We start from the raw sequence: 24,072 nt of genomic DNA, 5'->3' as shown, positions 1-24,072 counted from the left end.
GTATATGACTCGATCAGGAAAAGGATTGCTTTTGAAAAAAAAAAAAAACAGTCTATTCTCAGTGAAGCATGTTTTTATTGATCATGCCCTTATGGTTTGAGAGAAATATGCCATGTGTGATATATGTTCATATTGCAATAATGATTTGAAGTGCTATAAATTCACAAAGATCAAAGGCTGTATTAGCTATAAGTCATAGTTTCGTTATATGTGTTACTCATCATGTTTTACACAATTGCACTGATTGCATCATATCCCTGTGGTTTCCTGTGGCCAAAATCTAACTGATGATTATTTCTTTTGTTGAAACAGGCATAATTGCCAGTACAAGTTATTTCCGGTTTGGGATTTTTTAATTAACTTTATTCAAAAACTAAGTCTGGCAGCTACATTCATGAAATAACCACACTGCAAATTGGATTAAACTTGATTAAACTATATATAGACCCATTTTAGAAGTAGTTACACCAGTTCCATTAGCTTTAGCTACAGCTAACATAGCTATGCTGGTAATGTGATTTACATTACTACACAAGCCAATGTAGCAATGTGAGCTTTAGGAACACAAGCTTTAGAAAATGTAGCTAAAGCTAACTTAGCTATGTGCATAATGTGCCCAAGTAGCTTACATAGCTGCTTTCTGAGCTTAGCTGTAGCTACATTAGCTACAGAGCAGAGAAACTTTTATTTATAGCTAAGTTAGCTTTAGCAACCTGAGCTTTAGCAAACCTAAATTAAAGCTTGCTTAGCTATGTAGATAATGTGGATACATAGCTTACGTAGCTTCTTTGTTTAGCTTCATTAGCTATGTAGCTCTGTTATCTATGCAGCTCTGTAAGCTTTGTAGCTCCATTATGTTTAACTTAGTTAGCTTTAGTGATGTGATTTACTTAAAGTTAACTTAGCTATGCCAGTTACATACAGTATATGTGTATCTTATGTAGCAGCTTTGTTAGAGTACATTTAGCTACCTAGCTCCGTTACTTATAGCTTAGTTAGCTTTGGAAATGTGAGCTTAAGCAAATGCTAAATCTAACTTAGCTATGCATCTAAAGATATATGTAGCATGCTTTGTGAGCTGCATTAGCTACATAGCTTTTTATCTACAGAGTTTGCACAGCTAACAGAGCTACATAAACTCCATAGAATGTGTTCATGGAGGACAAGCTTTTTTTCCTGTTAGCAGACTGTTTACTTGGCTTTATTAAACCTTTTGCAATCAGGTTTTGCAGGTCAGGTTTTAAATTTTGGTATCCTAACCCTGACCTTATTCCTTACTCAGGATGCACCAAAAATTCAGCCACCGAAAATTTTCGGCTGAAAATGGCCCAGAAGTGCATTTTCAGTTTCTGGCCAAAAGACTTTTATCACCGAAACAAGAAGGCCAAAACATGATGTTGTGATGACGTAAGCAAAAACCGCGGCCAGCACATGCTTGGATCAGTGGTTCTCAAACAGGGGTACGCATACATGAAGGCACTCCAGGGGGTATGCGAGATTTTAAAATACATGCCGGCTATTTAAGGAAAAATAGCGCCTTTCTTTGCACGTCAGGAGTGACATGATTTTGCGAGTATATTACTTACATTCTAAAATCACATTCGTGCTGCGAATGTCTGCAGTGTGTTTTCTCTGTCCTCTGACAAACAGTGATATTTATTGAAGCAGAAGATAAAAGGAAGTTTGTCCCTCTGTCCTTCACTCCCTGCGTATCCCAGCACTTTAACGCACGGCCAGGAGGTCAGTGCTGTTTTGTTTCACTGTTTCATTCACTGTGCCAGCCAAGTTTGTAAGAGGAGCTGGTTGATCCGGAGCATTTATAAGTCGTATGTCTGATGTCAGAGGAGATTGTGTTGGTAAATATTTCACTAAAGTCCCGGTAGTTTAGAAACAGCTCCAGCTGTGTCAGTAGCGCATTTATGTTCACATAGACATGTTGGGCTGCCTGTCTCCCTCTCTACCAGGCTACATGAGGCAAAAACACAAGAAATATAATTAGTTATTTAATTACAGGTTTTTAGTTCTTTCTAGTTCTATGTTTTTAATTCCAAATTGTTCCAGAGAGACCACTGCAGCCGAGCAGAGTTTTGCACACTTCTGGGTTCAAATGGTTTTATGCCTTTCCAGTGACTGTTTTCAATACATTAATTTGAATTCCCACATTTAGTGATGAGAAGATCTGCCATGAATTTAGTCACGCATTTTTAACATTTAAAATGTTTGAAAAAAAATCTAATATTTGTAATTTGAAAGTGTTTATCAGTTACAAACTTTGATAAATCAGATGGCTGTCACAGCACTGTTTACTGTCTTTCTTTTTGGCCAAAAAACTTTGCACTGTTTAGGGGTACTTGGCTGAAAAAATACATTTTTATTTTATATTTAGCTGTTGCAGAACGTCGGTCCAAGCTGTATTTTATTTTACTTTATATTGTGCATTGTTGAAATGTCAGTGCTTAATAAATATATAATTTTGTAATTGATTTATTCTTTGAAGTATTAATATGAATTTATGCAATTGCAATTGATTTTAGTGAGGTTAGTACACAGTCATAGCCATAAATGCAATAGTACTAATAATTGGCATAATAATTTGTTTCGGTTTTCAGTTTTTGGCCTTGGTTTCTTTATTTTCGGTTTTCGGTTTTCAGTTTCGGCCAAGAATTTTCATTTCGGTGCATCCCTATTCCTTACCCTTAACCGAAGTTTAATCCAATTTTTTTTTTCAAAAGTTTTATTGTGTATTTCCATTCTTAGACATGCGTTAGATGAACAGTCTGAAGCCAGACTGTCTTGGAATACTCAGTCAGAGCTAAATGTTACTATTGTAAAGTTGTTATGTTCATAATGAACACACATATGAGACATTAATACCTATGTACAGTGCTTAACAAATTTATTAGATCACCTTCCGTATTTCTCTCAAAGACCATCCAGCATCATGAAGTGCTTTAATGTGGACTCTTTCATTTTCAGTGAGCTCTCCACGTTTTACCATTTTGAACAGGAATGAGGAATTTCAAACTGAATTCACCCAAATTTCAGCCGGCTCACTGGGCTTCTCTGAGAAGTCAGAAATTAATCAAGCATAACATTCAACCACTAAAACTCATTTTTCTGTTCAGGAATGCAAGTAAATAACTATAATTTGACATATTAATCAAGAAATAATAATGTGCTTTACTATTTTTTCAGTTTTTTTGTAAATCAGTAAATTTGAAAATTCATGGATAACAATAATAATTATATTTTAGCATTAAAAATATCATTTTGGTTAAAGAGCTTCTACATATTGGTGTATTAACCATTGCAGAAACATAAAAAATGATTTTGGTAATTACCAATGTTGTTAATTTAGGGCAGCTGTGGCCTAAACCTTACTTTGGTTAGGGTTAGGGTGGTCTGATAAATTTGTTAAGCACTGTATGTATGCTTGGGTAGCCATAGCTGTACAGTGTACAGTGTTGTAGGAGGTTATTTTAACTACCATGCATTGGAAGTTTAGGTTCTAATCTACAGTGTGGACATCCTGAGTGCACAAAATTATTCGGTGGGGTCTTGAATGACTTGTGGGTGAAGAGGACAGAAACCTTCCTGCTCTGTCATACAAATGTATGTTCATCTTTGTGAAGTCTTGTATTACCTTTTCCCTCTTCTGTTGGAAATATTCGATAATTGGGTCTTTTTACATCCTGAGTCGATATTTAGAAGAATTTAAATGAAACCCTGTGAGAGGTTCTGCGGAGCAAACGGCTCTTGGAAAGAATTGCTAATAACCGACAGACATCTGAAACATGACGGTGGCTTTAAAGCAGACATTGATTTTCACATTGGCACAAATGTTGAGAACTGCCGGTTTATTCTTAAAAGCAGTATAATAATTTGTCTTTATGTGACTCAGAATAGAAACCCAAAATAGAACCAATGAAGAAAAGTACATGTACCTCAAACTTAACAGCTCTTGAGGGAATTAATTTAAGTATAACAGATGGCAGTCATGTAAACATGAAATGTCTGCTTTATGCTCCTCATAGAGGTATTGTTTTGTACAAATTTCCCAAGTCCTGCTGATATGCCCCCATTATAACTGTGTTTAGAGCAACTTTATCTTCTTACCCAATCATAATCTCTCCTAGTTGAAGCAATTACACTGTGAATGGTGCGAGTTTAAACAGCAGCAATCTGTATCTGCGGTGCTTAGTGGGAGGGAGCGACTCACGAATTGATATTATCTCTGAGAGACTTTGAGGATTTGAAACTAAATGAATCTCAAATCAAAATAAAATGAATCTCCTCTTCAGTGGACTATCAAAGACAGATGAGAGAAATGGAAAGAAGAAGAAAAAAAAGGAGAGTGGATGGGACCGGGGTGCCTAATGCACTCTATTCTCAGTTAATCATTTTTCTGCACCTCACCTCATAGCCTCTCTACTTTCATCCTCTGAGTCTTTTCTTTCTCTTCTCCCCTCCTCACTACCTCCAGCTACATCTCTGACACCTCAGCAGGCAAGGTGCAGGGCACCGTTTTGATCCCTGGCAGGTTACCCTTGGCAAGAGACCACCCACCCCTCAGCTGCCAGCGTGTTTTGGGGTGATCCAACTAGCTTTGGCGCTCACGTTGGCAACCCCCTCCGCCCTCCTGTTGGTGCGGCCCTTTTTTCTGCTTCATCATCTCATATGATTTGGCAACAAGTGCCCTCCTTTCTCTTTTAACTCCATTTTACCCTCTGCTATCTCTGCCTGACATAGACGGCGAGGCATCACAGTGTGTCTACTGTAGATAGAAGCCATTAGCATTAGCATTTTAACACCTGTTCCTGCACATGCGGCACTGCACTGTGCAGCAACAACATGGAAAAGCAAGTGGATATGACAACAAAAATAACGTACAAGCCTCTATGTATGTGTGGTTACGTGCATATTTGCATGTTTACATTCAACCGCCAGTCTGTTTGTGCCGGAAAGTGCGTGCCCAGAATAGTATGTGTACATAAACAGATGGATGAAGAGCTGCGCCTCTCTTTTCCATCGCTATGTCTGTCTCTTTTTCACTCACTCAGTGGTCCAAGCTTCGCTCAAGACTTATTTATGGCAGGACAAGAGAGCATGTCCGTCCGTCCTGTTTTATTAGAAAGAGTCTCCATGGCACAGCTCCCTCATTTATAGAAATTATTCCTCTTGCTTCAATAATTGCCGTCAGTTTAGATAATTGGAATGATGCAGCTTTCTGACTAAAATAGCAACTGCAGAGGCTTTTTCTCTTTCTCCCTGTGTGGTTTTGCTTTGCATACAGTTCCAGACATGCTAAGGAGAGCGTGCAAAGTACAGAGGGCAGCTCTGCAAACAAGCAGGAATCTTTTGTGTGCCTATTCAAATAATTTCAGCTCTAAACCGTGCAGCTGCAGCGATGCATGCCACTGTGACTGAAGGTGTTCTCAGCGGAGAACGCTCAGAAAGGTCAAAGATAAGTCGTACACAGGCAGTGCATGTCTGAACTTTTTTTCCATTTATTTATGTTTGCACCTGTTTTTTTGTGAAATAGAGGGTAAGATTTGTGCAAATACAGGCATTGGAAAGTTGTTCATTTCAGAAACATGAGCAGAGGAGAGAATGTAGGATGAATCGTGTCCCCGCCTGATTTATTGTGCACTGGTTTCATTCTGGAGCCACCAAATAGAAAGTGCTTGAATTCAGCGGCACATTAAATTAAATATCTGCCGAACAGATTCTAATTTGATCACCAAGCTGTTTCAATTTCATTAGCCTGGTCCCTAATGGACTTTCACAGCATATTATTCCATCTAGCACAAATCCCATTCATTGGCTCTCTTTTTTTCTAAATGAGCCCCCCAGCGCTCGGGGACCGTGTGGCCCAAACGTGATGCTGCGTGAGGTCACATAAAAACCTGCTTTTTTCTCTTCGCGTACGCTGGTGCAGAGCTAAATGCAATCAAGCTAAAGATTTATGCCCGGCACCTTCTTAACAGCTGTTGCAGAACGTTGGTCCAAGCTGCGTATTAATACAATCATAGCGATGAGGAGGGTGTGTGGTTTTGTGTGTGATTACATGATGCTGCCGGCTGCTGCTCTCTGCATTGTAATGGTTCAAATGAAGTACTGTAGCAGCAGGTCAGACAGATGAAAATTCATGGCTGCTTTAAGTTTCACCACGCTTCTGTGGTTTAGCAAGCTTGTAATTATGCAATGTGCATAATAATTACTTCAGCTGTGTAGTATTCTGACCATAAACAGAGTGAGAGCATCACTCAGCTCCTTTCAGAGGATTCTCTCTTTAGGAAACATCTATGGATGTATTTATTAATGTTGTGAAAACATCTGAAAACAATGCAAATATAAAGCGATGAAAAGAATAGTGAGGGAGGGCAGTGAAGGCAGCTCTGCAAAAGTTACAATCAAACATCAGAAAGAAAAGAAACAGAGAAAGAATAAAGAGATGAAAACTTGAGTTGCATGAGATTAACTCTGAAAAGATGACAAGTAAAATAAGAGGGGGCGGTGTAAAAATTTGCGCCGCTGGGTGTGTGAATGTGGTTGTGTGAAAGGTGGCTGATGTCAGGGATGGGGGAGGGTGAGGTGAAAGGGTTAGAATATGTGGTGAGAGTTTCTGACCTGAGCATGCCAGCTGACAATAAGGTGTAATGCTGGTTTTGTGTTTTTCTTTGTAATCTCATAAATATCACTTGGAATAAAGTTGTATATTATTTGTAAAGGTCCAAATATAATGAGTACAGGTTGTATTTTTTACCAGCTGTCAGTGCTTTTTGAGTCAAAACTTAACGTCAAGTAGATAGATACAATGGATCAAATGTTTTTAGGTTGTAATCAGCAATAATTTCATCTAGGGATGCATGATATTATCTGCTGTATATCAGTATCAGGATATTAGCTTACAGCAATGGTATGCAAGAATTCAGTTTGTTTCACTTTGGCATCCATTCTTTTGTTTCTCTTCCTATCTTAATCTGCCAACACAGCCTCCAGTCCCTTAGCCCCAGCTGTGGAATCAAAGAGTTTTGAGACAGGATCACTGGCTTCTTTTTAGCAGAAGTCTGGTGTGTGAACCAGGGCTGAGTGATTTGGCTAACTAATCCAATTGCGAATTGTTTTCTAACATTGCAAATGTGATTTTATGCAGTTGTCTTATTAAGAATCATATTATACACACACAGGATTAGCTTAAAGAAACAATATGTAAGAATTTAGTTTGGTCCATTTTGGGTTCTTCTCTCTTTTTTTTTTTTTTTTCTTTCTTCCTGGCTTTATCTGCCAACACAGTCTTCAGTCCCTCAGAACTGGTTGTGAGACAGGCTAACTGGCTTCGTTTTAGCAGAAGTCTGGTGTATGAACCAAAGCGGAACATTTTAAGAAAATAATACAATTGGGGTTTTTTCTAACAGTGCAAATGTGATGTAATATATGATGATTGTATAACCCTTTGATACCAATGTGGTTGTATACAACAAGAAGAGACACAGGTTACAAAAAGTTAGCAAAGTTTTGGACCATAAATCAGGCTCACTTACCTTTTCTTCCCTGAAAGCGCTCCATTTTTCCGTTCTAGTGTTGGTATCCAAGCCAACATGGGAGCCTGGAACTTGTGGTCTTTTAAAGATTAAATCCACACAAGGAACTCGGATATTGAACAACTTTTATCCATTATTTTAATCAACTTTTTTCATCTGTGCTGCTAGCAGCTAATGCTGTCCACAATACTGTCTGTTTGTATCCCACAATACATTGTGACTGGGTTGTGGCAACCAATGGCAGGCTGTTATGACACATCATCGTGTCATTACTTTCTCAAACTTCTTATGTCATCACACTGGAGACAGCCTGAAAGCTCACAATGGAAAGAAAGAGAGACAGAGAGCCTGTGAAGTATCAAACTATCATTTTTCAAAAACATGTTAAGAAACGTTGCACCTTCTGCAATTTGAAAATTGTAGTTGGACATATTGCGATTTAATCTAAATGTGGATTAATTGCCCTGCTGTACATTGAGCTAGTTATTAGCTGCATTTTTTATGAGAACTGCATCTCACTGCTTAAGTTATATAGTACTGAAAGCAGGCAAGCAAGGCCCTCAGTGGAAACAGGACAGATGCAAATCTCAGAGTAAAGAAAATATGTACTTTCAGATCAACTTTGAAACTATTATGTTAAGCTGGAAACACAAAGCAAGAATAAAAGTTGCATATTGTTACTTTGAAAAGTTCTGAGCATTTCTTGTGGATTTTTACAGCTCGTTTATGGGCTGTAAATGTCAGCAGATTGTAAGAATAACTAACAAATCTTGCTCAGCTGAAGTTTTTTACTCTTTTCCATCCCCTGCTTTAAACTTTTTCTAAGGACTGAGGTTTCAGATCTGCACTACAGTTAGCTGAATTATTTGCACTTCAGATAAGTGGGTTTTTTTGTGTTATTTTAAGCACTTTGTCAAGATACTCTCAGTGAATCACCCTGCCAACCTGCAATTTAAACTGAATTTTAATTTGAAAGAACTGGCACCATTTAAAAGGGGCTTTAGGAGGCACTTTGACTTAGATGTGTATAAATTTAATTCTGATCAGTTTTGATTGTATGTGTATTTTATAAATTCTATCAAAATACCATATACTGATAAAAATCTGGTATTAAATGGGCCAGAAATCATCAAATTTGGGGGTTAATGACAAACGAATCTCTGACCTATATGTCTGTCTTTGAAAAGATTACCATCTTTTTTTTTTTTTTTTTTTTTTTTTTTGTGGAATCAAATGTTTGTCTTGTTTTTTTTGACTGTTAATAGACAGTTGCAGTATGAGAAGCAGAAGCAATATCTGCAAAAGTCAAATATTTCACTTCCATAATTTTACAATAACATTTGACATGGGTTCGTCCTGTGCTTCTGTGTATTTTGGGCCGATGTTTGTGTGTAACATGTTTCAGAATAAAAGGTTGAATTTCCCCTCTTGGATCCATAGTAATAATGTATATGAAACTTGCAAATACATTTTTAAAGCCAAAAAATCCAGTGTGTTTCAAATGAAAAAAAAAAAAGAAAAAATTAAACTAATAGTCTTCCAAATTTCTATAATAAAGTACAGATTATGGCACAAATGTATTCAAGTTTTATGACGTATGTGCAGGTAAATACAGTAAAATATATCTATTACTGTCACAGTTCTTCTTTTTGGGCCAGTAAATGATGATGTTTAGGATGAAAATGACATCACATTGGATCCCCATTAGTTGTTACCACAGTAACAACTATTCAGAGAAACTAACACAACAAAAAAAAATATTCAGAAATACAAAGAAACATGATAGTACATACAAAATCTAAAAATTATAAAAACAGTATTGAGATACAATAAAAACAATAAAATAGATATAGTAAAAAACAAACAAGAGCGGAAATATCTCAGAGTCTGGAAACATTTAACAGGATCATAACTCGAATTTCAATAAGAGTCTATTAAATATTATATTTGATTCATTTAAACATTTACTAGACATAACAAGTAAGTAAGACTCACTTTCTCCTTTAATGATAACTGTCTGCAATTATTATTAAAAATCGGAGCGAAATGTAGTGGCAGTCTCTTCCAGATAAACATTGCGCTATACTTGACAGTCCTCTTTAAGGCTTTGGATTTAGGCAGTGGTGATGTGAAGTGCTCCAAGAAGGCTTGCCTTGTGTCATTAATGAAGATCCATGTTAGTTCATGCAGGACATGGTAGCCATATGCCCAGCCATGATCAGCTGATTGCCAGGAGATCCCAATTATCACCTCCAAGCTCTCACAACCAATCACAGCTCTTTCTCTCAACACAGCGGTCCATACAAATATGACATACTTCTCACTAATCCCTGCTTGCATTAACACTGATGCATCACACTGCTGCTGCTGGTAAAGCTTAACCTCCTCCACCCCAGCCTCCTCCTTTATAGTTCAATCTTATGGCACCCTCATATTCAGAGTCATGCTACTATGGATTAATTACTTCAAAACGCATTGTCATGAATGTATCCATCCATATTGGGGTTTCTAGCCTCCCTGGAAAGTCAAAGCATGCTGATGACTAACCTCTGGAGCTTCTTTTGAGCAGAGCCTTCTCCGCCAAGTAAAACAGTGTCAATCAATTTAGCAGTAAAAGGGTTAAATATGTGATGGGAGTGTTCCTGACTGGACTATGTCCATAGGTATGAAAGTTTTTTGAGAGGTTAAGTTTCTTATAAACTGGACCAAGCTACAGCCAAGTTTCTTTTCCATGTTTATGACAGCCTGGCATGTGTCTCTGTCGCTCACTGAGCAGTGCAGCACTAAACAGGCGGCTCTGTTCTGGGTGAGCTGGATCAAGTTGGACAATAATCAAAGTGGGATACAAATAGAGATTGAAATAAAGCTGAAATAAAGCAATGAATATGAAGATGATATGTCTTCAGATGCAAGACAAAAGCAGGGAATTATAGCCTTAGTGTTTAGAAATGTAAGACTTTCTTTTTCTAGACTTTAATTCCTTCATTTCTAGGAAACAGTGGATGGAGCGGGTAATCAGATGAAAAGAGAGAGAAAGGAGCTGCAGGTTGGACTCACACCCCAGGATGCCTGCTTAGAGGACTCCATATGTAGGGTGCAACCAAACCCCCGAGTTGTTTTTTAAGATTATATATTGGGCTTTTCATGGCTTTATTGAAGGGAACAGGGATGAGAAAGTAAGACATGACATGTGGTAAATGGCTGAGGTTAGGAATCGATCCTGGAGCTGCTGCTTTGAGAACAATATCCTCTGCAAACAGCTGACCCAGAGAGCTTTTACAGAAGACTTTTGCACACTATTGCTTTGAAAATGCTTCTGAGACTGCACTTTAAGAGGAAAGAAGCATGTTGGCTTCTTGGAGAAGACTTTTTTGAACTATCAAAATTCAGTTTGGAGAAGTATGTTGTAAATTTAGGTCCTTACTTCCTAAAAATCCAGTAAAAATTTATTGTAGCACAGAATGCGGCATCCAAAGGTTCTTTCAGGGACACAGTGAGTTTGCAGAGACAATGCAGCCAAGACACGTTCAGTAAAGTATAGTAGTGATGATTAGGATCAGTGCAGTGTCAGTACTTGGAGTTCCAAAAGGCTGAAAGCGATAGTACGAAGCTGGAGAGGACTCTGCTGTAACATTGATAAATGTTTTCACCAAGCCATCGGCCATTAGTGTCAGGGCAAGTTACAGCCACAAGAGCGGACAAACAGGAAACAGAGAAAGAGTGGGTGTAAATAATTGATAAGGCTGACCCTGCGCGATTCATATTCTGCAGCAGAGGATCAAAGAGCGAGCCTCTGAGTTTGACATTGAGCCCGCGCGCAGGAGTCAAAGCCATTACCTGCCTCTGCAACGCTGCTGCTGCTCATGTTTGTATTAAAAATGCACTGACTCCTCTGCCTCAGTCTGTGCTAACACTAGCTGGCACTCCTGGGCATTAACCAACTGGCTAATGGACCTGCTGGTATAATCCTGGCAATTACCTACAGTAGAAGCAGCTTAAGCACGAGTAAAGTAAGGTGGCAGCCATTTTGTGCCTGTCCATTCGATGAAGCTGTTCCTGACTCTCTCAGGTGTGAAATATAGCCTGTGTTAGACCTCTGGGTTCTTTTAGGTGTGATCAATATTTCAGAGGCACCAGGCCCCTGCGCCGTGTATCCTCCCACATCCCCCGCTCACAACAGCTCTGCAGCCGATTATGAATGTCTGAATGAACCGTGGAGCCATTTAAAGATTTATGAAATTTCACAGTTTTCAGAGGGATGTTTATTTGAATAGTGCATTAAGACTGTCTCTGTACTAAACCAGGAACCCAGCACCCTGCCGTTTCTGTGTCTCACACCAGAAAGTAAAACCGTGTCTGCGGTGTTTTATTCAGTCCCACTGTGGAGTCTATGTTTCCAAAATTAGAGCCTCTTTTTGGTCCTTGTCTGTCCACTGCACTAAATATGCATCACTGCTATCTGCAGCTACATGTTTAACCAATAATGTTTTATACAGGACATTTAAATATGCATCTGTACTTCTTCCTGTCTTATGTCCTTTCCATGAAGGACAAGTCAAAGAACTGCCTGTGAGTTAGAGCACATCTGCTTTATTAATGTGTACGGCTAAATATAAAAGAAAAAGAAACGAGTCAAGTTAAGAAGCAGCTTTCATATTTGAAGCAATGCAAACTGTTTTTCAATATAGCCTTCCTAACATTAACCTCCTTTGACCTGAGCTTTTGTTGGAAATACATTTTTAGTTTCCCCCACTATTTAGGATAAGAAGGAGCTGACAAGTTTCCAAGCTCAGCCTTGTCTTCAATCAGGAAGTAGTTTAGACCAAAAATGATGTCCGCAAATCTCCTGAAGGATGTGTTTCTGCAGAAAATATAACACTGGATTGGTTTCAGATCAGATGTTATGGCTGAGTGCTGGCCAGTTGGTCATTTATGCCCTTACAATTCCAGAAATATGCAAGCAAATTCCCCCAAAGATTGCTTAGCTGATTCCCGAAATGTACAACACATTCCCCAAAACTCTAGGACACAAAGGACACAACCTTCAAATTTCCAGTCAAATCCACCAAAATGTAAAAATGATTTTTGCAAATTGCCATGAAAATATTGGAAATATTTCAAACCAAATCCCATCCAAAAAATTAAAATCAAATTTTCAAATAATAAAAACACATATTCCAAATTCCTTAAAATTGCAAGACAAATTCCAATAAACATTAAAATTCCTAAAACTCCTATGAAAATATCAAAACCTTTAAAGCAAATTTTTACCCAAAAACCTCTAATGATACATCGGAAAATATAAAGATATTCCCAAAAGTTCCATGAAAATTCTTGAAAATTTAGAAGCAAATTCCCTCTATAATTTCTTAGCAAATTCCCATTAAAAATGAACAGATTCCTTCCCCCAAAATCCAACAAAAATCCTCTAAACATTCAAACAAAACCCCTGAATTCTCCATTAAATTCTTGAAAATGTCAAAGGACACAATCCTCAAATTACCCAAAAGTTACGAGTCATCAAAATGCAAATTTCTGCCAAGAAGTTAAATCAAAATTCCCAGTTATTAGAAATACGCCTTAACATTTTAAAACAAATTTCAGCAAACATCCAAATTCCCCAAACTGTCATGAAAATTACAAACATTTTTCACATTTTTCTGGCTCCCAAATAGTTCTTAATTTTGTACCAGTTTGTCTGTATACATTTATATGAATTGACAACAAAAATGGAGGTAAGGTCACTGACTCTCAAACATGAGCCAGGCCCTGTGGTTCACTTAAAAGAGTTGACTTCTAAAACCAGCTCGTTCCTGAACAACACATTACTACCCTTTCGCTTACCCCACTAAGTTTATTTACTTAATAGCAGGCTGTATTACTGTTTCAGATAAAAGCATGTGTACGACGAAACAAGGGTGAAAAGCTGTTAAAGAGGTGCAGGTGTAGCCAACGACTCAAGATGCTCGGTCTGCAGGACTAAGCTACGGGTGTTCTTCACTCCCTGCCTCCTATCTGACATTTGCATGTCATCAGAATTCATGCCACTGCAAAAAACCTACTGTATTATACTAATGGCAAAGAGCTTAGAGGTCTCCCTTGTCCACATGGGGCGCCAAAGTCAACACAACCCGAACATCCCTCACAGGAGCTTTAACCACACGGTTCATCTATGGCATGCTGAAAGTTTTGGTTTATATGCCCAAGTTTTCAGAAAGAAAACATGCATTACACCTTTGCAGCATTTCTTGTAGGGATCACTGGCCTTGTCATTCTCTGTAATCCTCAGAATTCTCTGTGCCAGGTTGTCTGAGAAAATGCTCTCTATCAAAGTAATAGCCCTCATGAAACCTCCTGACACTGTGTTCTGTTGATCATCCACAATAACAGGGATGGTGTTTTCTGCCAGACACATTGCTGTTCAAGTTTTTCATTGCACTTTTCCAACGACTTGAACACCAAACTATGTCTTAAGAATGGATCAACTTTTCTGTTTCTCTATCAAGATTGAAATTAGTCACAAAGTAGTCAATCATTCAGTCTTTTTCAGCCTTATGTGGTTTTGATTCCATTTCAAATTTGATATTTCTTCATCCTCAGAGGAAATTTAATCTGGGACTGTTTTCAGCCATTCTACATCATAGACCAAGAACAAAAACACATGCATGAACAGGAACCAGGGGGATGTCAGAACAGAGTGAGGGGCTGCATGCCACACACTGAGCCACTATCACCCCACAGTAGAAGATGTAGATTTTAGGGATGCCTCAATACAGATACCAGTTTCAAGTCTCAACACTGATACCAAGCCTCAGTAATCATAATGATACTCATAAAATATTGATGTTACCATGCTCCATATCATTTTAAAGCATCATTAATTGAGCAGGTAGATAAAGATTGAGCAATCTCCATAGTTTGGAGGTATTTCAATTTATGTGAGCATGACATCAGTAGAGCAGATTAGAAACCATGCTCTGCTGAACTGTCAAGAAGAGGAAGGGGGACTGTAAAGGTGTTAATAGGTAGATATGTGCCCTTGTCTTAGTATGTACCCTAATGTAAGTACTTGTTCTTGGTCTGAAAAAAAAAGTACAAGTAGATTTTGTAAATGACATTTTTATCTTTTTTACACATGTGGAGTGATTAAAGCTGCCGTTCTTGGTATTAAAACTGAGTTAAGTATGTCAGTCATTGGGATTATTTTCATTGGTGGATTGATGCGTATTACTGTGTTAAGTTTTTATAGACTTATTGCATTAGGCATTACACAATCTATTCCAGCCCAACTATAATGGCTAATAGACATGATACTCACTGGATGCCAGGGTTAATTAATTACTCATGTTGACAAATTCACAAAGCTCATCTGTGTAGTGCACATTCTGTACAAGGAAAGTAAAGATAGCTTAAAATGTTGGCATTAGATGCCTGCAAATCATATGACTAGAGAACATTTTCCATGGTTTGTACCCTAAATAATCAATAGAATAATGCTAAGATAATGCTAACATCAGCACTGCAGCTGAACTCAAAGTAATAGTCTGTTCCAGCCCAGTCTGGATGGCAAAAGGGACATGCTACTTACTGGATGCCAAAGCAAAGTAAATACTCCTGTTGGCAAATTTCCCCATGGTCATCCGTGTAGTGCACATTCTGAACAAGGAAAGTTTAGAAAGCTTGAAATGCCAGTATTAGATGCCTACAAATCATTTTATGGAGTGTAAAACAGCATTTTCCATAAACGTCTCATATCAAACCCTGGTAATCAATGGGCTCAAGCAAAGATTAGCAAACATCAATACTACAGTTAAGATGTGGTCCTGTTTGCTGGTGACTTTCAACCAAATGAGATGTTGGAAACAGAAAGAGAAAGAGTACTCCTGAATGCTTCTTTGTATAGTCACATGAGCAAATTTTGACATTTTAAGGAAACACTAAACAAAGACAGCTGTGCAGGCATCAAGGCTTTTGTACACTTCAAGATCACTGCCTTTGCGTTCTGAGAAAAGCCTCATTCAGTCCTTTTTCTGTGTGTGTGTGAGCGCTCTTGAGGTGAATTACTTAATTCAACAGTCATTGACATTTGTGTCAAGCAGTTTAGTGTCTTTACTGCTCACAAATATATCTAAAACCTTGTTGCTGACTTAAATGCATAGTAGTCCAATGCCAACAGCTTTTTATTCGGACATCCACTGTTGCAAGTTGTGCCATAATAGTGACATATCTGCTACAGTATAGCCAGACTTGAGTCCAAAACTTTGAGGCCAGTGTTTTGTTTTGTTTTGTTTTGTTTTGTTTTGTTTTTTTATAATTTTTATCACAACTGAGAAGCAGATGCTTAGAGAAATCTATCCTTCAGTTTACTGCAATCTGGGAGATAATTCATTTAAAAGGTGTAGTCCTTTAGCAGTATTAATATCATGGTCTAATATTAAAGTAAACAGCGATTACCATATATATATCTATATTTTACCTAATATCCACTCTTATCAAAGCAACATATACATTTTTTTATCTATGCTGTAGTATAAAGCTTTCTTAAAAGTGTGGAAACTGAAAACTAAAGTGAAATGGGTTTAAATTGGCAATAATTACCAGTAAATCGGGTGAAATGGGATTTAGGATTTAGAATTAGGTTAAAAGAAGCAGAAATGTTTTTAAAGTGACAACAATGGGTTAATGGGGGCGTACAAAGTAGGTGTATGTTGGCAAATGGGTAAAAGTAGCAAAAAAAGGTAAAATGGGATCAAAAAAGTGGCAAAATAGGTCAAATGTGGCAAAAATGATGTAAAGAGGTGAAATGGGTTAAAAATGGCAAAAACATTATTAGAGTGACATAAATAGGTGGTACAATGGGAACCAAAAGTTGCAGAATCTGTAAAAAAAAAGGCAAATTTGAGTGTTAAGTGGCAAAAATGTGTTTAAAGTTGTAAAAGAATGGGCTAAGGTGGGTAAAAAAAGTATTTAGAGTGACATAAATAGGTTGATTATCTGGTGAACTGGGATGAAAACTTGCAAAATGGGTAAAAAGAGGCAAAAATGTGTTTATCATGTTAAAAATGGGCAGAAAAAATTATGAATCGTCTTAGAATTCTGCAAGAAAAGGTTTAAAGTGTCAAAACAGTTGAAAGTGGCAGCTCCAAAATGAAGTAACCAATGGTAGCCTACCGATTAAACACATAATGATACGATCAGTAAATCACACCAGGGTAGGGCCCATTCTTTGGGGTTGTCAGGGTCAAGTCTGTGGGAAGGCCTGCTAGTCAGTGGCAAAATCTTAGAAAAACACCTCAAAACCTGAAAAATTTTACAATCTGCTTGGCAAGATGCACCTACAGAGAATTGGTTTGTAACCCGGGATAAGAGGGGGACACCAAAGACCTCATGGGGGCAAGGCTTTGTCTGTTAGATTTGCACATCTTTGTTTTACCAATTTTATCAGACTTAGTTGAGAAGTATTTAGGTAAGAACTGGTGTATTCAGGCTTATACTGTTGGGATGTTAAAAAAAAAAAAGTTAATTTCATATCAGAAAATAGAGACTGGCCAGTAGTAAAGATTCAAATGAAAAAACAATAAACATGATGGTAGTTTAACTTTTGTGTGGCTTTTTTTTTTTTTTTTGTTAAGAGAGAACTCAAAGAACTACAGGTTGGGAATTACTACTGCAGATGTTACTAGTAAAACATGATTTCTGTCAGTCATTTTGCATAAAAAGGCTCTTTAATCCCTGAAAGCAAGTTCAATCTCAAGGCTTTTTTCTTCAGATGGAGGCAGAAAATGCTTCCCCAGGCTATCTTTATTCTGTGTAGTTTTCATAAAGGTATGATCTACTGTATCACCTTCTTTTTGTGTGACTTTTCCATTTAATTTATTGTGGACATACTTTCTGTCACTTGGCCTTTCAATTTGTCCAATAAAGCCACATAATTTCAACACTGCAATAAAAAAGCCAGGGCCTGTGCTAGTCAAGGACCCGTCAAGCCTTCAGTACATAACGTCTGAAAAGAGATGACTTATATAAACACAAAGCTCTCCTCAGCAGCCTTTAACATCCAAGCCTTCTGCAAATTTGTGACTCTGGAGCCTGATGCACACAGGAACAGACAGCTACAAATCACCACGCCGTCTATGAGTTATCTCTGTCAATTACTGACAATAAATGACTTTGGCAGTGTGAAGGCCAGGTGCATCAATCCACAGCATCTCACGTTGTCCCAGCTTCTCCACTCTATTGATTCTGCTCCCATGATCCAGTTTTGATGGCCTCTGACCACAAAGCTAACTTGAGCGCTGATGTCAGATAAAAGAGTGGATATGTAACCCAAACTCCCGCCATGGGACATGTTCACAGTCTTGATATTAGATCTTTCTCTCTACCTTCTGAGACTTAATATAGATCCACAGGAATTTTCCCAATACAGCTGCTCTGTGATTTTAATCAAAGCTTGATTGTAATGCATTTCTTTTGTAAGGAGAAAAATCACTTTAATAACTTTCTCTAATGTGATTTGAATTAAGGGTGAAATTTTTGTAGGCCTTTTTTGATGGTATTTTATAAATGACAACAATTGAAATGGATCGGGGCTCTAAGGAAGAAAAGGTTGGGAACCACTGTTGTAGCATATTGTGTTGTATCCTATCATACTGTATTGAATGGTATCATATTTTATCATATTGTATGGTATCCCATCATATTGTTTCAAATTATACCAAACCACACAGTATTGTATCCTACTGTTCCTATTGTATGATAACTTATTGAATTCTTTTGTATCATATTCAGTCACTCAGTCTTGTTTGAATTCATAACCAGTTATCTCAAGACGCTTAACAAAGAGGGCAGGTTTAGACTGTGCTCTATGAGAAAGTGTTAAAAAGACCCAAAATGTGTCACTTTGAGCTAAGCACCAATTGTATTGTACCATAACGTATAGTGTCATTTCGTATTGTTGCATTTTTGTATCATATCTTATAGTATTGTACCATATTATCATCTTCGTATTATATTGTAAAGTGCCATTTTATATTGTATTGTTTTATGATTCACTGCGATTTCTCCTTAATTCATACCAACAAATTTGCCTCTGACTCCATAAATTTCCCTTCGTCTTCATTCTTTTGTCATGCCTCCACAGTAGAGTTAAATGCGCCAATTCTACTCTTCTCACCTCCATAAAATGCTTCCCAGATGTATGCACCCGTCGAGGGCTCCGCTGCGCACCCGAATGACCATTCAGCCAGGTTGGGCTGGGGTCTGTTGTCAGCCACCCACCCCCCTGTACAGCAGCTGTCTGCTAAGAGCTGTCTGTGATGGCTGTCTGCAGGATCGCCCACCACTGCTTTGAGTGATTCTCTCTCTTTCACCCTGCCTGCGGCGCTGCTTGTGTTGAAGGCATTGATCGGCCCTGAATTGGATTGCAGCGGGCCTGATTACTGATGTCAGTGTGTGCCGGGTCACGTGGGACTGCCGGAGCTCCGCGTGCCAAGACCGGGCCAGCGTGCAACCGAGGAGGAGGAGGGGAAGAGGAGTGGAGTTGTTCTCTGGAATTACATTTATCAGTCTTAGTTACACCGAGGGAGCAAACACAACATGCCCACACATACTGTACACTTATGTGACACACAACAGAGTGCCAACATAAGCCCGTTATAGGGAGAACACCGCCAGCGCTGGTGATTGGCATTGAATAGAGTGTGGGAGCATGTTTGACTACAAAAAGCTTGGCATATCATCCCAATAAATTAGCACTTTCCGTACTGTAATGTCATATTTGGAGTGTTGCATCGACAGTGATTGAATGTTGGGATGTTGCACTTATATTTTTGCCCCGTTGAGCGACTGAGTCAGATATTCTTTAGCACAAGGTTACACTCTTTGACTTTGTTTGTGCGTTTCAGTGCCTGTTGTGTGTGTACAAGAGTGGAAGTGATTCTCCGCGCATCATTTGTTTACGCCTGGAATTGTGGCCATCATCTTTTCCACTAAAAGAACAATAGCCATTTTTCCCCTTTGCTCAGGAGACAATGAAGTGCCTTCCCGCCTTGCGAGCGACAGGCCAATAAAAAACGTAATTGGATCTGTCAATCACACATTGCTGCAGCGTCGGGGGGGTGGCGGGGGGTGCGCTGGCAGGTGGGTGGCGGAGCCGGACAACAGGAGTAGAGCGGAAGAGGAAAGAGAGCAAGACAAGGCGAGAGCTGTGGCATTATGAGGAACCACCACACATGCTGTTCCCTCTCCGTGCGCTGCCCGGAGGCACTCAGCAACCGTTACAGGGGTGTACAATTGTTGTGTTTTGTTGTTTGTTTGTACCAGGGCCAGGGGGGTGACGATCTGTCTTTGTTTGTAGGTATTAGTGGGTTGGTGATGTGGCTTTGATGCGACTACACAGGAGAGCCGGGGCCGCCACAGCCTCTGAAGGTCACAGTGGATATTCTGCCGCCGCTGTGTGCGTCTGTGTGCACGCTCAGGCCGTCAGACGTTGCTTTTTTTGTACCAGGGAAAGGTCCTGTCATTAGTCAGGAGAGCCAGGATGCTTTAGTTCTATTTTTCACGGTACAGCACACACACTGAACATCATCTTGTCACATTAAATCATCAACATATTCATGTGCGTGCTTACTTAAGCCTGTCTACGCGCACAGATTATGCGTATCTGCGTGCTAGCCGTACATTTCTCCACACACGCCTCTATTGTATATGCGTTTGTCCACTGTTCCAAGTTTTAATGACATCTAGTTAAATTAAGAACCCATTTACAGTCTCTCTGACAGAGATGTTAAGTGCGCATTCAGATATTGTGCTTGTCTGGCTCCCACTCTGAGCCCTACCTTGGCTTTTAGGAGATGGCTTTCTCATGTCTTTCGGTGACATTCTTTTTCCATTATTAGCCGACTCAGAGATTGTTACAGAGAGTCACTCGGCCGTTCCTTGCATTATTGGCTCAAGCAGACTGTAATTCTACCTTCTTTTAGTAAAAGACAAAGGATGTGTGAACTGTAAGCACGAATGAGGCAGCGAGTACAGTGCAGGTCCTCAGACTTACTTAGCAGATAAAAGAACTTGTTGAAGAGTATGCCCAGTCTCTGCAAGGGTGACCATGCTCACTCTGAGCAACCATAAACTTTCTTAAAAGCTGCAAGAAAAGACTTTCTTTTGACTAGATGCACTGCACTTATTCATAACCAGAATAGACTCCTGCACTCTTGTGCTTAAAAAGATGCCAAAAAGCAGGATTCTTATTCAGAGAAGTGACAAAAGAGCTGTCCGCTTTCAGCCAAGGTTTTTAGGTGCTCTACTTAAAAAGCAGAGATGTTGGAGCAAACGCTGTTTTTTAAGTTATGGAACACAAAAGGTGATACTCTGGGCATGATGAATGGATTGCATCAGTTAATAGCTCCAAAAATCATGTGTCATTCACACCTACTCTGTTCTGTCTTAAGGTCTACTTCACAAAGAATTATGCAATAATGATATCCAGGCCCAAACACATCCAGAGTTGCTGTGCTGTATGTGGTTGCCAGCACTGCTCTCATGCTTATGGAGCTTTATATTGTCTAGATAAAGGTGATGAGCTAAGAGGATAGGGGAACCTTATTCTTAACAAAGATGATCTTTACATTTTAAAACAAAACTCTGAATGTATTAAGCCTCCAAAAGCAACTCTGAAAATAAAACCCTCACCATGCATCATAGCTTTTCCCTGTCTTCACACATGTAGATGGGGGGTGAGCTGCTGACTGCCCTGCACTGATTTAAGTTCCAGCTATTATAGTATTACTAATGCCTAAGTATATCTAAAGAATCTATATATACATTTTTTTTATAAGTCATATAGATTAGGGCTAATTAACACAGGAATAAACAGACCTTGCAGACATTTCTCTGCTATATACATTGTGATTTCTGTATTAAAAAGTAAAATAAAACCTGATCTATGAAGTGCCTTTTATGCACATGTATTTAAATTCTACATATGTCTCTCACTGGGCCTTTAAGTCATTTTTGGACTTGGAAATCACACTGTTCATCCCTCTGACAGTGACTCTGACACAGACATACAGAAGGAGAAAGAGAGAAAGAAGAGACAGAGCAGGTGGACAGAGCGGTTTGTTTCTTTATTAACCCTACATATAAATGTGCCGCTGTGTTCCTTCAGTGCCACCAGCCATTTCCAAAGATGTTCAAGGTAAAGTAAAGCGACATGAAAGGCCAAAGAGTGCAACAGGTGGTCAACTGTATGCTCACAAGGGCAAGCTTCCGTGACTGTCTCACTGCAGCGCACACATATAAGCTCTATGATAAACAAACTGGCACAACCATGCCGTGAATGGTCCATTTATCAGTAAGCACAAGGACGAGGTGTCATTTGTAGCTGGAATTAACTCACTTAGGATCAGCTGTGTGTTACTTCAGGGTCTGCTTGAAGCATTAGGATGAGGAAGCAGGGTCACCTGCAGCCTGGCATAAGGAGGGGACTCAAACTCTGCTGCACAGACTCACGTCTCTGACTTCTGATGATGATTTCAGACTGACAGCTGTCGCAGAAATGAGAAAATGTGCAACTTTCCTAACATTAAAATGGACAGAGGCAGTTGCGTGACATGCTCCAGGTCACCTGACTATAGCAGTTCCTTGCGATGTGACTATTGCACATGTGCACATCTTCATCACGTAGAAATACGGTATATCTTCCTGCTCTAATACCGATGCATTATTACTTTTTGGTTCACTGGAAAGTTTGTGCGAGACATCCTTCATAGATACTGCAGTGCAGTTACCGCCTAGTCTTAACAAATGGTTTTTGTTCTCCTGTAACTATGCAGTACTGTCAGCGATAGTATTAATGAATGACACTTGTTGCTGTAAGGCAGATATGTGCAGAAAAGGGGCAATTATTCCCCCTTAATGACTGCAAAATAAGCCATTTAAAAGTGTGCAAACAGCACTGGTGCACAAAGCTTTTTGCTCTACAGCACAGTTAAGATTAGTTTAACCCTTTGCATGTGTTTTGATTTAGTTTATTGGGCAAAACAGCTACACAGTCATTTATGATCAGGCACTCTGTTTTAGTTTTTACCCTTTCACTTGAGCTCACAAACTTTTTTATTTCAACAAAACTCTTAACTGTAGTGGATAATAAGAAAATATCCAGCCATCCACATTTTATACCACTTATCCCACTGGAGTTCGCGGGGTGTTAGAAAATATGTTAAAAGAAATTTAACATATAGTACATTCTTCAAACCCATCCAAACTAAATCAGGTATGAGTTTTACTCTGCCACCTTCACTAAGCTTGTATTTACACAGTTAATGCTGGTCTATGAAGAGAAGCATTCTCTAAGTTTATGGCAAACACCATTGAATGGAAATGCGTTTAACTGGAAATGTTTGCATTCATAACTTTTTCAATAAAACAGAACTGAAAAGTAGGCTCAATCCCAGTTCAGCCTTCGCCCTTACCACTTAGCCCTACCCTAGTGTTTTGCACGCTCACGTCTAGGGATAGGGTGTCCAGATTCTTACAGCAATGGAGGGAAAGGGTGAGATACTATAGCTAAATGGCCCTTCAAATGGATTTTTGAGAGGCACACTCCTGACAGGATGTTATGGGCAAGCTTCCCAAATGCTTTGAGAATCATCTGCATAATCATGACAACAGTGAATCATGATTTATTGTTGTTCCAATGCATAATGCTCCTTTTGATTTTGAAAAGCTTGAAAGAGCTTGAAGGGTCGTCCCATTTTGTCAGGGCTTCTACAGCAAGATGATTTCACCACTACCCCTTGTAACTCTGTTTCCTGGGGCAGAGGGTTGTTCAAAATCAGGGGGTAAGGCTAAGTGTTGGGGGCAAAGACTGAAGTAAATGTGAAATGTCAAGCTTTATAACTGTACACTAAACAGCTGTCTTTAACAATCTAGTGTGTTATATAAAATAAAGCTGTATGCATGTAAAAGCAGGAAGGACTGTGTAAAGAATAGGTTGGCCTTATTAAATCCCCCTCTATAGTAAGTGCCCATAACGTTAAATAGAGCCCTATCAGGTTTAAGTGTTGTATCATTTAAGTCGTGGCAGGCTCTCCTGAACATAAGCACTGTTAAATCCGACTTGACATTATCAAGCTCGGCATTGTAACAGTTAGCCGAGGCCAGTGTCTCAGATGATCAGTTAACAATATGTGTCTGCCCCCATGTGCATGCCTTCTTAATTTCGGTTTTGTTATGAGAAATGGTCCCTCTGCTCGTGGCTTCTAAAGTAGGTAATTACACTGAGAGATTCCCTGCGGGGGATTAAAACAAATGACACAGAAAACACTGCTCTTCCTCATCGCCTCTCACTCAAGCCCTGCCTCCGCTCTCCAACCCTTTTCGCTTGTAACGCCTACATGCCCATGAATACGCAAACAGTCGCAATAAAACACACTGGCAGCTCATGAAAATTAGTGGGGTCATGGGGGGAGATGAGTCAGGGAATGATGGGGTGGGATCGCAATTTATGGTCATGGTTAAACTGGTTTAA

General features: G+C 39.1%; 1 protein-coding gene across 3 annotated transcripts in view; it reads left to right on the top strand.

The window, feature by feature from the left end:
* LOC121521774 (neurexin-3b) overlaps nucleotides 1-24,072 on the top strand; it is a 536,400-nt gene that overhangs the window by 420,790 nt on the left and 91,538 nt on the right. The window lies entirely within an intron of this gene.

The sequence above is a fragment of the Cheilinus undulatus genome, linkage group 14 (assembly GCF_018320785.1).
Source record: "Cheilinus undulatus linkage group 14, ASM1832078v1, whole genome shotgun sequence".
NCBI classification, from domain to species: Eukaryota; Metazoa; Chordata; class Actinopteri; order Labriformes; family Labridae; genus Cheilinus; species Cheilinus undulatus.
The sequence above is the reverse complement of the archived record's forward strand: the minus strand, read 5'-3'. Positions and strand labels throughout refer to the sequence as shown.